Genomic DNA, 18,880 nt, shown 5'->3' with positions numbered 1-18,880 from the left:
AAGTTCCACAATTGTTTAGTTTAGAGATACAGCGTGGAAACAGGTCCTTTTGCCCACCGAATCCATACCGACCAGCGGTCTACCTATACACTCGCATTATCCTACACACTAGGCACTATTAACAGTTGCCAATAAGCCTGCCAACCTGTACGTCTTTGGGATGTTGGAGGGAACTGGGACATCCGGAGAAAACCCATGCGGTCTCGGGGAGAGTGTACAAACTCTGACCAGGCAGCACCTATAACCAAAGTAAAACTTGGGTCTCTGTTCCTGCAAGGTAGCAACTCCACCACTGTGCCTCCCTTCAGTTCTTAACAGTTTATGTGGATTCTCCGTTGATTGTTAAGATAAAGGGTTGTTCCAGTGAATAGAGTAAGAGATTGAAAAGGAGAAGCAAAGGAATGGCAGAGACAGCTCAGCCAGCATGCCTGCTATTAAGCAATTACTGAGCACCATGGGAAATCTAAAGCTATGGCAAAGAACAGCTGCACATAATTTGAGGGTGACAGTAAAGGGAAATAATTAACCACTATTTCACGTTCATAGCCCATTTGTATGTAATGAAATGTGCAACAAAATGTACCAGACAATTCAAATACAAACTATTAGAGCTCAGACACATAATAACACGCAAGTCCAAGATCACAAAAGGAACTTGTATACTCAGAAAGTGGAGCCTTAATTATCGGAGCAACAGATAATATAGCCACCCCTGTTTGTAATAGACATTAGAAAATATATGCCCATTAATATAAATAGCGAAAGCATATCCCAATGTGATAATATGCTTCTCAATGTTTTCTTGATAGCTTTTTAGTTTACTTTATTAATGTCACGAGCACCGAGGTCTCCAGTCAGAAAAAATCACTATGCATGAGTACAATCGAGCCATCCACAGTGTACAGATTAAGGATAAAGGGTAAAAGATTTGTACAAGATAAAGTCTGATTAAAGATAGTTTAAAGATCTCCAATGAGGTAGATGGAAGGTCAGGACCGCTCTCTAGTTGGTGATAGGATGATTCAGATGCCTGACCACAGCTGGGAAGAAACTGTCCCTGAATCTGGAGGTATTAGAAAGGCTTGGATAGAGTGGACATGGAGAGGATGTTTCCACTAGTGGGAGAGTCTAGGACTAGAGGTCAAAGCCTCAGAATGAAAGTACAACTTTTTAAGAAGGAGATGAGGAAGAATTTCTTTAGTCAGAAGCTGGTGAATCTGTGGAATTCATTGACACAGAAGGCTATGGAGGCCGTCAATGGATATTTTTATGGCAGAGATAGATTCTTGATTAATATGGGTATCAGGGGTTATGGGTAGAAGGCATGAGAATGGGGTTAGGAGGGAGAAATATCAGCCCAGACTTCATGAGGCTCCGGCCTGGATCGATCGCCTCAGCGCAGAGGGAGAACAAGGAGAGAAGAGACGGAGACTAAGACTTTGCCTCCATCACAGTGAGGATGTGCTTGGTAAACTCACTGTGGTGGATGTTTCATTTGTGTTTATTGTATGTTTTGTTTTTATTGGTTCTGTGTATGACTGCAGGCAACATAATTTCGTTCGGACCGAAAGGTCTGAATGACAATAAAGGAATCTAATTCTAAATTATTTTTTTTTAATGGCCTAATTCTGCTCCTATCACATGACCTTATGACCTTATGTATGCGTTTTCACTCGTGTACCCCTTGCCTGTGGAGAGGAGAGAAGGGGGGGGTGACTGGGGTGAGACTGGTCCTTGATAATGCTGGTGGCCTTGCTGAGGCAGCGTGAAGTGTAGATGGAGTCAATGGAAGGAAGGTTGGTTTAGGTGATGGTCTGGGCTATGTCCACAACTCAATTTCCCAAACCTGGCTGGTGATGCATCCAAATAAAATGCTTTCTGTGGCACATCTGTAGAAGTTGTTGGGGACATGCCGAACATCCTAAGCCTTCTAAGGAAGTAAACGCATTGCTGTGGTTTCTTGGCCACACCTTTGATGTGACTGGTCCAGGGCAAATTGATGATTTTGGATCCTAGGAACCTGATGCTTAATCTCTACTTTGCACGAATGATTTTGTCAGTTCATCAGTCTGAAGAAGGGTCCCGACCCTAAACATCCTCAGTGCATTCGCTCCACAGATGCTGCCTGACCGTCTGAGTTCCCCCAGCACTTTGTTTCTTTAATTCAAGCCAGCTTTCAATTCCCCCCCCCCCCCCCCCCCCCCCCCCCCCCCCCCCCCACCACATACTTTTAATATTTATATGTAATTTTCCCTCTGCTTCCTGCAAAATGCACCTTGAGGCGACAAAGTATGATAATTGTGCTGTGAAGCAACTTTTATCTTGTTGGTAAAGACAGCTGCTGGTTTATACACAGCAAGGTTTTCCAAACAGCAATGTGATGAATGAGCTGTTAATCTGTGTTGGCAATTGCATCTGAGATGTGTACATCAGACACTCCCACAGGTTAAAGAAAATACTCATCTTTTGCAAAGCACTTTAATGTAAGGGCATGAACAGTATTAATAACATTACAGATTGTTGGGGGGGTATTTTACATGTAAAATTTAGCAGGCCAGTGGAGAGCTGTCCAGAGAGTAACATGGCCAGTAAACATTTGGAACATGTCTAATTTACACAACATTTTTTCTGTCTGCTTGAATAATTTTCCGACGTCTTCAATTTTGTTAATACGTTGCCCAAGCAGAGAAAATAAGCAGAATTTGTGCAAGTGGACTTAATTACCCTTTGTTCTCAACCATACATTAAATTCCATGTAACTGCTATCAAGACTCAAATTGCTACCCTCCTCCTATTATAATATCATTAATTATTTTAATAACAGGATCATATAAACATGTTGTGAAACTTACACCCTTACTTGAAGAATCAGCTCCTTTTGTCTTTTGTAGATTGTAGGCATGGATTTTTTGTACACAAAAAAATGGCAACAATCATATCAATTAAACATTAAGCTACATTTACTTTTACTTTTTAGACTATAGAGATGCAGCGCCCAAATAGGCCATTCGGCCCACAGAGCCAGTGCCGACCCGCTCACCCCATACACTAGCACTATACTATACGATAGGGGCAATTTTACAATTTACTAAAGACAATTAACCTACAAAACTGTACATTTTTGGAGTGTGGGAGGAAACCGGAGCACCTGGAGAAAACCCACGCAGTCACAGGGAGAGCGTACAAACTCTGTACAGACGGCGCCCTTGGTCAGGATCGAACCAGTGACCCTGCCGCTGTGAGGCAGCAACTCAACCACAGCTCCACTGCTCCGCCAATTGATTTTCATCAATATATCCCCATCCTTTTCCTTTTGATTTTTTGACCAATCAATTTCTAATTTAATAAATTAATAACTGAAAAGTATAAAATTAACACATATTGAAAGTTAAATGTATTATTAATAATGCAGTTTTAAACATTTTGGAGATGCCGCTACACTTTACCAGCATGAAATATCACAAAGAAATCAATGGCCAAGAAAGCATGCAAACGTCTCTACTTCCTTAGAAGGCTTAAGATGTTCGACACGTCCCCAACAACTCCCATCAACCTCCGCAGATGTGCCGTAGAAAGCATCTTATCCGGATGCATCGCAGCCTAGTTTTTGAATAGCTCCATCCAAGAACACAAGAAATTGCAGAGAGTTGTGGAGTTTTACACAAACCAACCCCCCTTCCATTGACTCGATCTACACTTCACGCTGCCTCGGCAAGGTCACCAGCATAATTGAGGACCACTCTCACCCCATCAGGCAAGAGGTTGAGAACTTTGGAAATGCACGCCTCCAGTTTCAGGGACAATTTCTTCCCTGCTGTTATCAGGCAAATTCAACGGTTCTCTCACCAGCTAGAGTGTGGTCCCGATCTCCCATCTTCCTCATTGGAGACCCTTGAACTATCTTTAATTGGACTTTGGCAAACTTCAATGCTATAGCTTGCAGTAAATGGTGTACCTTTATCCTCTATCTGTGCACTGTGGACGGTTTGATTGGATACTGGTTGGTGGTGTGTGTGTGTGTGGGGTGTAGTGGGGTGTGTGGGGGGTGTGGTGTGTGTGTGGGGGGGGGGGGGGGTGGGGTGTGTGTGTGTGTGTGTGTGGGTGGGGGTTTTGTGTGTGTGTGTGGTGTGGGGGGGTGTATCTTTGACTGGATAGCAGGTGACAAAGCCTTTCATTGTACCTCAGAACACGGGTGGTGTAGTGTGTGTGTGGGGGTGTGGTTTGTGGTTTGTGTGTGTGTGTGTGTGTGTGTGTGTGTGTGTGTGGAGGGGTGTGTGTGTGTGTGTGGGGGGGGTGTGGTTTGTGTGTGTGTGTGTGGGGTGTGGTTTGTGTGTGTGTGTGTGGGGGGGGGTGTGGTTAGTGTGTGTGTTACGCCACAGGCCCCCACCCAACTCACAACTGCGCGTTGAGGATCGGGACCCAATGGCTCCCTCTTGGTCTAGTTTACCTCTAAATCTATCCTGGCCATCTACCAGTCTAAATGTTTCTCAAATGTTGCAATGGTACCTGCCTCTACTACCTACTCCGGGAGCTCGTTCTATACACCCTAAACCCTACACCCTTTGTGTAATAATGTTCCCCTCAGGCTCCTATTAAATCTTTCCCCCCCTGACTTTAAACCTATGTCCTCTGGTTCTTGATTCCCCTACTCTGGGCAAGACTGTGTTTACCTGATCTATTCCTCTCATGATTTTGTACATTATAAATCAAATTAAATAAATAATGAGAACGTGAAGTTTATTTAAAATTGGCGGTAGTAGTGAATTATATTATTATATGAAGCATTGTTCTTATTTTCCTAATTTATCTGGTATATTCAGATAACCTAAAAGAAACAGGCAGGCAATATAATATTTATGTAATTTAAAATCCGCTTAATGTATCTATCACAGAAAATAGGTTATTTGAAAACCATCTCCTATGCTTTGTGGGTGTTTAAAATATTCAAACTATTTGTGTTACTCGTAGAGGCAGATCTTTTGCAAGAGTTAACTTAGTAATATATAGTGATAATTAATGCTTATATCAAGTTCTGCCTATTAAGTTATCTGCAGGACTTGATATTGCAAGGTGGTATACATGATTAAGGGTATATACACAGGCATGCAATTAATTCAGAGAAGCTAACTATAGTGCTACCATTCATCTGTAGAATAGAATGTGAAGACCTGATATGTTAATTGTAGAATAACATTATACTGAGGTTGTAAACTCGAGTGCTCATTCAAACATAATATGCCCTTGACATGGTGACCTTGATGCAAACAACGTGTCAAATGGACCCTGAATGAGTGAGAAAGACTTAATAATAGGCAGGAGAATGAGTATTTAGATACAAGTTTGATACGTAATTTTCAGCAAATTAGTAGGTGATGGGGTGAATTTGTGATCTTTGGGTAAACTTCATTGGGCTTTTTGGGTTCTCTCATTGCAACGCATTACTGAAATTATTGACCATATTAATGACAAGATTTCCTGTATTCTGCCTTAAGCATTTTACCATGTATTATTTCCATTATACAAATAAGTTTAACGCAATTGTTACGAATTTCACAGCAAAATATGGGTAAAAATTCAGACATAAAATGTACCAGAATACTGTAAGTTCAGTCTACAATTGCGACACTGGGCTGTTACTAAAGCTGCCTCTCGACAGCCTGAAGTCTTCTTATCTCCATGAGGAAAACATTAAAACAAGCTGTGTCTTTTCCTCAGAACCATCAGAGCTTCCTTTGTGACCCAGTTTCTCTTTTCGGAATGTGAAGATGTAATTATGAAAAATTCATGACGTTCAGTTCTGAACCGGTTTCTTAAACCTACAGACACTATGTGGGAGTTCTCAGTACATTGTGTCCATGTAGATCAAACTCAGAGAGCCTAATCTTCACCATAAATGACAGATCAATCTCATCATTCCCAAGGGCTAGACTAGCTCGAGGAAGATAACAACTGTACCATTCCACCAAGTGACCTCAGGAATGTCCTGTTTATGCATGACCGAGGGGGCAGAGCTATTCAATTGTTGTTGTTGCTTTTGATGGGTTTTTGTCATTGAACTATTTAGATATGTGGTATCCATTTTTGCCTGTAAGACATGATCAATATGAATGCCAAGGGAGTTACAAGCTAACAGCACAATCCAATAAAAACAAAGCTTAAAATACACTGGGATTGAAATCCTTCCTTACTTGCACACAATAGCTGGTCTACACAGTAGTATGTATGTATGTATGGAATACAAAGTGCTGGACTAACTCAGTGGGTCAGGCAACATCTCTGGAGATCATGGAGAGACAATGTTTCGGGTCGGGACCCTGAATTATAATGCACTTCTGAACATCTTGGTCCAATGGGCCAGAGTTGCAGATGTGGAATTTAATAGCAGGTTGGACATACTGCATAGATGTACGACAGGGGGCATATTTCTACTGAACCATGTCTCCAGTGGTGTGGTGTAATCGGGGTCAGCATTATAAAAGTATTTGCATTCCAACACTGTGTGCATTATATCAATTCACCCATTACAGCAAACAAGTTACTTTTTGAATTTAAGCATTGTTATAATTTTAAGAATCAATTTATAGCATAAATAACAATGGGTTGTCTTTAGATGATGGATGAAGAAAGATATTAGCTAGCCAGGCCCGGTCAATCCAAACGTGGGGACTAATATAAAATGACCATCCTAAATTAAAAGGACCCAAGTGTGGTCATCATTCACGCTTCTGAAATAGTGGAAGCTGCCAGGAATGGTGGTGGAGGCTAATATGATATTGGTATTTAAGAGGTTTTTACATAGGTGCATGTATATGGACGGATATGGATTTTTGTGCAGGCAGGTGAAATGAGTTTATCTTCAATGAATGATGGCCACATGTACCTAGGTACAGTGAAATGTTTTGTTTTACATACAACCCAGTAAAATCACATAGCAGATGAAATGTGTAGGAAGGAAATTCAGATGCTGGTTTAAACCAAAGATAGACACAAAAAGCTGGGGTAATTCAGCGGGACAGGCGGCATCACTGGAGAGAAGGAATGGGTGACGTTTCGGGTCTGAAGAAGGGTCTCGACCCGAAACATCACCCATTCCTTCTCTCCTGAGATGCTGCCTGTCCCGCTGAGTTACTCTAAAATCATATAGCAGACCTCGCCTAGGCAGTACACAAGTTTCGCCATGTTGGGCACCAACAAAGGTTCACTGAATATTCCTATCTACTGCCCGCTGCCACACCTTGTAGGAGACTGTCCCTCATCAGGTCCCCCTTCATTCTCGGCTGCTTTTCTTGCTCTCCGATGGCCTCCCTCGGCTCCCTGATGGCTCACCTCGTCCTGACAGGACTCCTCGCTCTTCACCAATCCTCCACGCTCTCTAACCCGGATCTCCAATGGCAAACCTTGCTCTCCGACAACCTGTTCCCTCTTTGATGACATGCCTCGCTCTCTGATGGCCCTCCTCATTCTTGATGGTCCCCTCTCCCTACAACGGCCCTCCTCCCTCTCCGACAGCCCACCTCGCTCACGGCGGTTGCTTGCGGGCCCCTCCTCACCTTCGTTGTGCGGGTTCCTTCGACGTCCACGGTGGGCGAGGCAGGCCCTACAAGAAGGCTTGACCCCGCTCGCCTGCAACATCAAGGTCGGCACAGACTGTTCATGTGCGGTGTTGTTCTATATTCCATGTTCTATGTTGAAATCATCCCCAAACTTGAGGTGCTACCTACGGATAAGATTAGTCAGAATCCCACGAGAACTCCCATGCTCTTTGAATGAGTCTGTGGATTTTTTTAATGCCAGATCTAGAGTGAAATGGTAGGAAACAGTTTAGTTTCTCATCCAAAGGACTACCAGTGAGTTTTATATAATTAATACCAAGACCCTTAACGGCATTGATGTGCAGAGTGATTTTGGAGTCCAAGTTCGTAGTTCACTGGAGGTGGCAATATTAGTACATTGGGTTGTTAAGAAGGTGTACAGTATGCTTGCCTTCATTGCTAGGGGCATTGAATATACAGCAAGAATCAGGAAATCCCGGGATGCTCCGGTTTCCTCCCATATTCCAAAGATGTACAGGTTTGGAAGTTAACTGTCTTCTGTAAATTATCCCTAGCGTGTGGGATAGAACTAGCGTGCGGGTGATTGGTGTAGACTCGGTGGGGCTATGGGCCTGTTCCACGCTGCATCTCTAAACAAAACTAAACGGAACTAAACCAATTAATGAATTGACTGAGCAATTCAGCAGGTCAGGCAGCATCTCTGGATAGAAGGAATGGGTAAGTTTTTATGTCGAGCCATGTATAATTCTGAGTGTGTAGGAAGGAACTGCAAATGCTGATTTACACCGATGATAGACACAAAATGCTGGAGTAACAGCAGGTCAGGCAGCATCTTTGGATAGAAGGAATGGGTGATGTTTCGGGTCAAGACCCTTCTTCAGACTGAGAGTCGGTGGAGCTGGTGACTCAGTGATAAGGAAGTGTTAGGTGTGAAAATGGGATATCAATCAAGGAAAATATAGAATAGATCAATAGGAGGTGACAACAAAGCATATAGAGATAACATTTAATGTAACTGATTGGAGAACTAGGAATGGGGAGGGATGGAGAGAGAAGAAAAGCAAGGGTTCCTTGAAGTTAAAGAAATCAATATTCTGGGTGATTTTTGTATGCTTCACATACCATCAGACAGAACAGATAAACAGTATTTGACTCCACACTTTGAATGATAACCAGCTGAGTGACCATTGAATTAATTTATTGTTCGAGATTTCTAAAAGGCTATGGTCCCAACTTACTCCCAAGAATCGCCCATTGAGGCAGCGCTATGCAAAATGAATTATACGTTAGAAATAAATTGTACGAGCAATGAAAACAAAAAATACCTCCTCAGAGGCAGCCATTTCCTTCTCGTGCTGAAACCCTTTGTTATGTTGCAGGAAGAGCAAATTCAGCTTAATAAATTCAAGAGCAGATCGAATATTTTAGAAGAAGCATTATCCGATGAACTCTGATCGTCTCCATTGTGAGCTGCCTTTATAAAACTCATAAATATTGAAAGGTCTACACACACTCTCTCTTTCTTCTTCAGTGAAATAGGGCGACTGCTAATTACACAGGCAGGATTATGAGTTACTTTGTGGCTGCTTTCCAATGGAAGATAAACCTGAAAGACTATTTGATCTATTTGCTACATATGCCTGCTTCAAAACTGCTTTATCAAGCAAAGAGCGATGCACCTGTAACTTTAGTCAGGCCACCTTTGCAAGTGCCAACTTTTAATTGAACTTTCAAAGGATGTAGCAACGCAGAGAGCTCTCTTTAATAGTTAGACTTCCAAAAAATCCTGTCAGCTAGCAAAGTTTTATCCACCATTTACTTTCCATCTGATGGCATCTGAATTTCCTTCGTTTGATCTTGATCTGTTTAGACAAGGTTATCCCCTCCGGCGTGTGAGGAAACATGACCTACCACAGCAAAGAATTGCTAGGCTGTGGATAATCCATCTGAAAGGAGTTGCAGGAAAGTTAACTGCATTTTCATGTTCGACGACCTCAGTGCCTTCCATCAAGGTTAAATAAATTGCCCGCTAGTTGTTCCTCTCACCGTTAAAAAACAATACACGACCCACGCTGGCTTTCTGAAAATCTTTCTGTTTGAGGCATTTGTCATTGTTTCTGCAACTTTAATCTCATTGACAGGTGGAATTGACAAACATGCTAAAATGGTGGAAGGAATGAATATCCATCAAATCTTTCTTTTAAAACTGACATCTGCTGCCGTTCTTTTGTACATTCTGACTTTTATCTTTCACGCTTTCTTTCCTCTTCTCTGAAAAGTTTTTTTCTGCTGTTCGGTCTCACAGGTGCTTAGTACATTCAAACATATGGATCAGGAGCAAGGATATTACACTCAGCCTCACAGTCCTGTTCTGTTCTCTAATAAGGTGATGGCTAGTTTTGTAAACAACCATCTGTAGTCTCTTGTTCAAGAGGGAACTGCAGATGCTGGAAGATCGAAGGTACACAAAATTGCTGGAGAAACTCAGCGGGTGCAGCAGCATCTATGGAGCGAAGGAAATAGGTGACGTTTCGGGCCGAAACCCTTCTTCAGACTGTAGTTTCTTGTTCTAATGGTGCATCTAATTGTACACGTATCTCTGCATTCCCATCCACCAGTGGCAATTATTCACCTTATTGTAAATGCCCCAATGAACAGTAACTATGTGTTCAAGTCAAGTCAAGTCAAGTTTATTTGTCACATACACATACGAGATGCGCAGTGAAATGAAAGTGGCAATGCTCGCGGACTTTTGTGCAAAAGACAAACAACCAAACAAACTATAAACACAATCATAACACACATATTCTTTTACATAATAAATAATGGAAGGAAAAACGTTCAGTAGAGTTAGTCCCTAGTGAGATAGGCGTTTACAGTCCGAATGGCCTCTGGGAAGAAACTCCTTCTCAACCTCTCCGTTCTCACCGTATGGCAACGGAGGCGTTTGCCTGACCGACATCATTTCGACATCAAAATAGATGCTGAACTATTACAGACCATCCATTGTGTAGGAAGGAATTTCAGATGCTGGTTTACACTGAAGATAGATGCAAAATGCTGGAGTAACTCAACGGGACAGGTTGCATCTCTGGGGCAAAGCAACAGGTGATGTTTTTCAGGTTGAGACCCTTCTTCAGACCAGGAAGAATAGTTGACGTTTCAGGTCAAGACCCTTCTTCAGACCTTCAGTTGTTTTCTCCAGAAATGCTGCCTGACCCGCTGAGTTACTCCAGCTCTTTGTGTCTATCTACACCAACCAAGTATTTTCTGCTGTATTTGTTAATGAGCTGTATGTGACTAGTTCTACTTCAAGATGGAAGTACTGTAGCTGCCTTTCTTATTAGTAAATCTAAAATACATTATGAATACTATTATTGAATATCGGATTTCAACACTTACTCACTCAACATTAGCTTATGTGTTTAATCATTTGGTGTTTATGGCCAAAAGGGAAAGATGAGTAACACAGTTTAAGAGTTTCCTTTCAAATAAATGTGAATTTATTTTAATTCCTGGATAACTAAAGGATGATAACTGTAAACGTAAAAATCATGAGCGTTTATATTTTATGAGCACATGGAAAGCATTTTCCATAAATAGACGCACAATTCTGGAGTAACTCAGCCCAAAATTTTCTGCTGGACATATACAGGAAGAGATGTATCAGCAGAGCCATCTCCATCATCAAAGACCCCTACCACCCATCGCATCACATATTCTCCACCCTGCCATCTGGGAAGAGGTACAGAAGCATTAGCTGCAAAACCAGCAGGATGCTCCTCAGCTTCTTCCCGCAGGCTATAAGACTGATAAACGGACTTTGCCCCCTGCCAAAGTATCGCGCACCAACCACCAACCTGGACACACTGCAGCAGAGCCACTGTTGTGCCGCTGCCGATCAGAACGCCTGTTGAATGTTTAGTAGAGTGTTAAATTTGTTCATGATATATGTATTTTTATTTCTATTTATTTTTAATGCACACTGAATGGACACTGGTTGAGCAACTTTTTTTGTTTCCTCTGGGTATGTGAATACTCAGGAAATGACAATAAAGATATACAATACAATACAAAATGTCCATGCCCAACATGATGCCAAGTTTAATTAATCTCCATAATCCATACTACTCCATTCCCTGCTAATCTATATGTCTATCCGAAAGCCTCTTAAATGCCACATCGTAGCTGAGGACCACCACACTAGCAGTATGTCCCTGGGGCCCACCTCTCTATATATAAACATCTTGCAGTGCGCATCTCCTTTAAACATTTTCCCCCTCACTTTAAAGCTATGCCCTCTAATCGTTGAAATGTTCACCCTGGGATAAATTGTCTGGGTCCTATCTATGTGCCTCGGTGTTTTTCACACTTCTATCCGGTCTCCACTCAGTTTCTGCTGCTCCAGAAAACAATGCAAGTTTATCCATCCTCTGATTAAAGCTACTGCAATACTACACACAAAACATCAAATGCTATATAATCGATGGTATGGAAAAATGCTGGAGAAACTCAGCGGGTGCAGCAGCATCTATGGAGCGAAGGAAATAGGCAACGTTTCGGGCCGAAACTCTTCTTCAGATAGTTCCACAACCTCCTCTCCAACTGCCCCCTCTCTGTGACCCCCCCTGCCCTCCAACAAAAGAGTCTGAAGAAGGGTTTCGGCCCGAAACGTTGCCTATTTCCTTCGCTCCATAGATGCTGCCTCACCTGCTGAGTTTCTCCAGCATTTTTGCGTACCTTCGATTTTCCAGCATCTGCAGTTCCTTCTTAAACGCTACTATCTAAGCGATGTTTTATAAAGCTGCAACATGACTTCCTGACTCTTAATCTCAATGCTCCGACCGATGAACGCAGGTTTGTCATTCACCTTCCTCACCACTCAATCTACTTGGGTTGCTACATTCAGGGAGCTATGGATTTGGACCACAATATCCCACTGCACATCAATGCCATTATGCCCCACCACTAACTATATACTTTTTCCTTACATTTTATCTCCTAAAGTGCAATGCCTCATGCTTGCTCGGATTAAACTCCATTTGCCACTTCTCCGCACATTTCTGTAGCTGATCACTATTGTTGTAAACTTTGACAGCCTTCCTCACTGTACGCAAGTCAACCAATTTTAGTGAAATCTGCAAACTTATTACCTAACCTATCTACATTTACATCCATTATTCCTCTTAAAAAAAATTATTAACTCAGTGTAGATTCACAATAAAAGCTAGGATTTTCTTGGTTTGAGTGGCTGAGCTTGCTGCTACCTTTATTAGATGACATGATTTGGGAAGCAGTTCCTGTCTTAGAGCCAAGGTAGACAGGAAGATATTTAAAACATTTTCTTTTAATAAAATATTGATTAAAACATTATTCTTCAGTTTATTTCAGTGTGGTAACTGGTAAAGAGTAAGTAATACATTTTAACATCTTCAACACCATCTGATTGTTACAGAGTCATAGAGTTATACAGTGTTGAGACAGGCCCTATGGCCCGACTTGCCCATGCCGGCCCACATGCCCCATCTATACTAGTCCCACCTGCCTTCGTTCGGCCCATCTACTTCTAAACCTATCCTACCCATTGATCAAATTTATAAACCTGAGATTCACTCCTGAATATGTGTGTTATTAGATTGGAAGCATGGTTCCATTTAAAATCTTCAGTTTAATTTTCAAAGTCACCTTGAAGGAATACAAATGAGTAAAATTCATGGAATCTGACCCTTCGGGCATCTATAGTTTTGTGGAAGAACATAAAACCAATAAGAAGGTCTGAAGAAGGTCTCGACCCGAAACGTCACATATTCCTTTTCTCCAGAGATGTGATCTGCTGAGTTACTCTAGCTTTTTGTCTCTATCTTCGGTTTAAACCAGCATCTGCAGTTCCTTGCTAGGAACATAAAAAAGTAATTTTCAGCAGTTATTGGAAAGCACACAGAACCACATCTTCATTGTCCCATCCAATGAAATGTTGTCCGGATAATGGGTTAAATTCAATTTTATGCCTAAGATGTTTTTTTGCAAAGTATATCAAACACAGATCGCCAATCCAACGGAACGATGCAAAGCTGCGAATGTGTCCAGGATTTAAATGACATTCACAACCAGAAAGAACTATTGGTTTTTCATTGACTTGAGGATGAAAGGGAACAGCCATCACCAGCAGCAGAGGCTGAAACATAATGGAGACATGAACACAAAAGTGGATAGATTCCCTGGCAATATCAAAGAAGCAGATATACAACAGGTCAGGATTTAAGACATGCAGGAGAAACAGAACTAGGTGGGGGTGGGAAATGTGCTTGTCATTATTGGGGCATTCAAAACTGAAAGAAATTCAACTTAGTTGACAGATTCGTAAATATTTCACAAGGATATTATTTTATATACAGAGATTTTCACAATAATGGCATTCAGCAGAAAACACAATTTGCATTAGACAACACCAAACATGTTTAAATCAAAGTTATGTTTCAGCTTCAAGATTGTTCCAGTTATTTGTGCCTGTTTTATTTATTGATTTCCTAAAAATTCGGGTATACTTTTGCTTCCTGATTGCTTTTACCATAAAGCTTTCAGCGGTAAAATTTCCGTAAGTGCCAGTTCTACTGCCTGAAAGTGACAGTATTGATTCTCTGATGAATCAAGGATTGCAAATACAGTGAGGGAAGCAGATTTGAATAGTGATATGTAGGAAGGATCTGTAGATGCTGGTTTAAACCGAAGATAGACACAAAATGTCTCTAGAGTCTCTAGAGACATTTCAGGTCGAGACCCTTCTCAGACTGTCAGGGGAGAGGGAGATACATAGATGAGGAAGTGTAGGGTATGAAAACAGGACAAAGGGAATGGAGATCAAGGAAAATGTTGAATAGGCCATTGTTAGATGGGAGAAAATAAACAAAGCAAACAGAGATCAAATATAGTCGGAGACAGTAAAACTGGTCGGAGAACTGGGAAGAAGGAGGTTTAGTTAGAGATATTTTCATATTCCGCTTGGGGAGTCTGCATCCTGGGGGCATGAACATTGAATTCTCCAAATGTTGTTAGCCCTTGCTGTCTCCTCCCCTTCCTATCTCTCCCTCAGTACTTTGGTCAACGAGAGTTGATTTTAAATGTGTTATAGAAATAAAATTGACTTGACTTGAGTAGTAGGTCAGTTCTTAAATTACTTGCAATCCAATCAAGGTTAAAACAAGGCAGAGTGACTAGTGTAGATGGGGGGGGGGTGTTGGTCTGCATGGGCAAGTCGGGCCGAAGGGCCTGTTTCAACACTGTATGACTATAACAATCAGGTGGTGTTGGAGATATTAAAATGTATTACTTAATCTTTGCCAGTTACCACTCTGAGATAAACTGAAGAATCATTTTTGTATCAATATTTTCTTTAAGAGAAAATGTTTTCAAATCTGCCCTGTTTACCTTGGCTCTAAGAAAGGAACTGCTTCCCAAATCATTTCAACTCATAAAGGTAGCAGCAAGCTCAGCCACTCAAACCGAGAAAATCCTATCTTTTATTGTGAACCTACACTGAGTTAATAATATATTTAAAGAGGAATAATGAGTGTAAATGTGTAGCTTTACGCAGTTGCCTGACCTTCGAAGCTAAGGGGAGTCTGATAACATTTGAGTATAAATGATAGTCAAGTTTGCTGGGAATTTAATTTGCTCCTAATGGTTCTGTACTTGTAACCCTTCATTTATTTTGTTTGACACAATACAAAGTATATCGTGTGTAAAAGATAACTTTGATCTTAGCATGTCCCCGACCATCCCAACACATTTCACAATGAATTAATTACTTTTGAAGTGCAGTATTGTTGTGCTAACAAATATAACATCCCACCGTGTATTTAAGGGCCCCAGAAACAACAAATAATGTCTAGTTTTCTCACACTTTACTCTTCCTTATCTCTGTGTCTCCCTCTACCCTGACCCTCAGTCTGAAGAAGGGTCTCGACCCGAAACATCAACCATTCCTTCTCTCCAGAGATGCTGCGCATCCCGCTGAGTTACTCCAGCATTTTGTGTCTGACAACAAATGATACTTGATCTGTATCTGATGCTGTTGGTTGAGGGAGGAATCTTGGACAGACAGGCGGAGAAAACTTCACCCTTATTTATTTGAAACCCTGGAACTTTTTATCCAAATTAGAATGGACAGGGCTACTTTTTAACATTCACTGGAAAAAAAACATCTGCTCCAGTAACACAGTAATTTTTCAATACTTCACTGAATTGAGAGGATTGTCCTTGAAATGAGGATCAGCTACATAACGTCGGGTTCACAAAGGGGTTAGGCTCTTGGAATGAGGATATCTCTGTCCCATAAGAAAATAACCATTCAATGGAATAACTCCTTGAGGCTCAACTTGAGCCAATGTTCTATTTTCTTTATTTAAAGTAATTAGAACATTTCACTTGACAGTCACAAAGTTTGTAGGAAGGAAATGCAGATGCTGGTTTATACTAAAGATACACACCAAATGTTGGAGTAACTCGGTGGGTCGGGCAGCATCTCTGGAGAAAGGGAATAGGTGACGTTTCGGGTCAGAACCCTTCTTAAGTCAGTCTTTCATGCTGCCCGACCTGCTGAGTTACTCCAGCGTTTCGTGTTTATAGTCACAAAGTTTATTTGTAAGTATTAAGGATATATTTAACTGCTATAGTGCACAGTTGAGAATGGTTCTCGTTCATGAACAGGTGAAGATACCATTCTAGGGGCGAGACCATGACCAAAACCTAGCCTATCCTGAGGATCTCTGTGCTGTTAGGAAGTGAAGGACAATGGGGGCAGGATGGTCTTTGAGGTGGTGTGCCAATTCTATTGGGTAGAGTATGAAGGGAAGGACCAATGCTTCTGCTGTGAGGATAACTGGTGCCAATGCAGAGGTCAAGAGTCAAGGGTGCTTGATTGTCATATGTACTGGCAACAGAACAATGAAATACTTACTTGCAGCAGCCGAACAAGTTTGTAGAAACAAAGAGCTACAGGTGCTGGTTTACAAAAAGAAGACACAAAGTGCTGGAGTAACTCAGCAGGTCAGACGGCATTGCTGGAGAACATGGATATGTGATGTTTCATATCAGGATTCAATGCTGGGCCCGTTACTGCACAGAAATCATTGCATTGTAATTAGTGCCATCCTCAGTGTGGCTAAAGTGGTAGGCGTGTTGGCAGCCCACAAGTTACCCAAGCCAGGAATGCCCATTTGAATTTCTGGGAAAAAACATTTATCACACCAACATAATCATTATGATTATCAAAAATAATTCACTCATAAAGGATGAATTGCACTGGTTTGATTTTCCTGGTTTGGGCCGTCTGGGACTATTAAGTTCCTATTGGGTTCATGGCAGAAGTTTTGTGTGAATCTAATCCAACTATTCATTGAAGTAGACTACAATTTACACCTACTCTCTTTAGCATGGGTATGGCTCTCTTCTGGCCCAGTCAGATGAAGGGTCCTGACCTGAAACATCACTGACCCATGTCTTCCAGAGACCCTGCCTGACCTGCTGCATTACTCCAGCACTTTGTGTTCTGTGCAAGATTCTAGCATCTGCAGTTCCTTCAGTCTACACTCTGATTGTTTTACATACAGTGGCGGACTGGGTTTGACACCCTGGCCAGTTGTCCACTGCTTATATATGCACCTTGAGGCTCCTATGCAACTGACCTGATCTTGTGTACCATACACTTTTTTCTGCTGTATCTTCAGTGTTCCTGGTCCCTTTTGTGAATTACCTTTTCTGTCCTGATGGTCTACGGTGCTGCCACATAGACGTTCTGTATCAGCTTACGCTGGCTCCTTTGTCCTTCTGTAGTCCGCTGCTGTGTTCTGCTCATCTTCATGATCTGTAAACATCAGAATTGTCTAGACAGCATTTCCCTTTAAAGTGTTTTTCTTTCATGATAAAATGATTCACAGTAAAAGACACCGTGCAACCGTACCTTGGCCACTGCAATCTATCATTAGCCAGTCTGTCCTTTCAGACATTGACAGAACCCCAACCCTTTGCATGCTTCAAACAGGTCATTATCCCTGTCACTGTGCAAGGCCTGTTTGAAGATTACATGAGGGCTTGTGGAAAACAAAGATTGATGTAGTTATGTTTAATTATACAACCAGCATGCACAATATTAGGAACCTGTAGGCTTTCATCCCTTTAATAATTAAATATTGTAATCGTATTCTGAATCTTTATTGTTCATATTTGTTATTAAGACATCTCATGTGCTTTTAATTTCTGATTCTTTCAACTGCAGGATGGTCAGAAAAGACACAAAGTAATGGAGTAACTCAGTAACTAAGGTAGCTTCACTGGAGGACATGGATGGGTGACGTTTCGGGTTGGAACCCTTCTTCAGGCTTATTGTAGTTGGGGAGGAAAGCTGGATGAGAGGAAAACTCATGAAGAGCTGAAGGAATCAAGGAGGGGGAGTAGTGAGAGAGAGTCTCACAGAACTCCCAATTGGATGGAGAAGACAAACATCCTCAAAGTAGACATAACGAGGAGATTCAACAAAGGAGCAGTGAAAATCTGGGCAAAAAGGAACCGCAGGTGCTGCTTTATAACAAACGACACAAAGTGCTGGAGTAACTCAGCAGGTCATGCATCATCTCTGGAGAACATGAATAGAGTTTATTTATAAGGTGAATTATTTATTTACCAATTTATTGTGAATTATCTATATAATTAAAACTCAAATCTTGACCACTTCCTGTTTGCACTGCATATTGATTTGAGAAAAAACGCTACCACATATGGCTTTGATTTTGGGCTATCTTTCTCAGAGTCCCCCTCCGCTGCACAAGACAAGAGGATTTTTCCCATCGATGAAAAATAAAAGACTTATTAATGTCTAAAAAATGTTGAGATTCTCTCTCCAGTCAATCACGCCATGAAGGCCATGCCCCTTCTGGGGGAGGGACTATCAATCCCAGAAATGTGGGAATGGCTACGTTTCTGCAAGATGGGGAGGGAGAGGTCACGACTCTCTATCTGAGCTGTGAATCAACTGAACATACTGAATGGTTTTTATGTGGTATTTTGTGTGCTTTTATGGTGGTTTCAACCTGCTTGAAATGGTATGAAGCTGCACTTGAATTTGGTGGCCTTACACCCTGCTTAAAATGGAATTTTAAGGAATAGCCGTGAGTCAACTGCCAACCCACCAGCCGTGAGTGAGCTGCCAGCCCAATAATCCATTCGGTCCACCATGTCCATACTAGCCCTCTGGAAACCAGTCCCTTCGGCCCTCAACACCCATACTAGCGCTCCAGAAAGCACCCACCCCACTGGAGAGGTGGAATATTGCG

The 18,880-nt window shown here is 41.7% G+C and overlaps 1 long non-coding RNA gene across 1 annotated transcript in view; it reads left to right on the top strand.

The window, feature by feature from the left end:
- The window catches only part of LOC129708100 (uncharacterized), a 65,898-nt gene extending 47,498 nt beyond the window's left edge, over nt 1-18,400 (top strand). Inside the window, exon 3 of the long non-coding RNA XR_008725283.1 lies at nt 17,827-18,400. This is a non-coding gene — a long non-coding RNA (uncharacterized LOC129708100). The remainder of the gene's footprint in view (nt 1-17,826) is intronic.
- Nucleotides 18,401-18,880: the final 480 nt, after the last annotated feature.

This window comes from Leucoraja erinacea, chromosome 23 (assembly GCF_028641065.1).
Source record: "Leucoraja erinacea ecotype New England chromosome 23, Leri_hhj_1, whole genome shotgun sequence".
In the NCBI taxonomy this organism is placed as follows: domain Eukaryota; kingdom Metazoa; phylum Chordata; class Chondrichthyes; order Rajiformes; family Rajidae; genus Leucoraja; species Leucoraja erinaceus.
The sequence above is the reverse complement of the archived record's forward strand: the minus strand, read 5'-3'. Positions and strand labels throughout refer to the sequence as shown.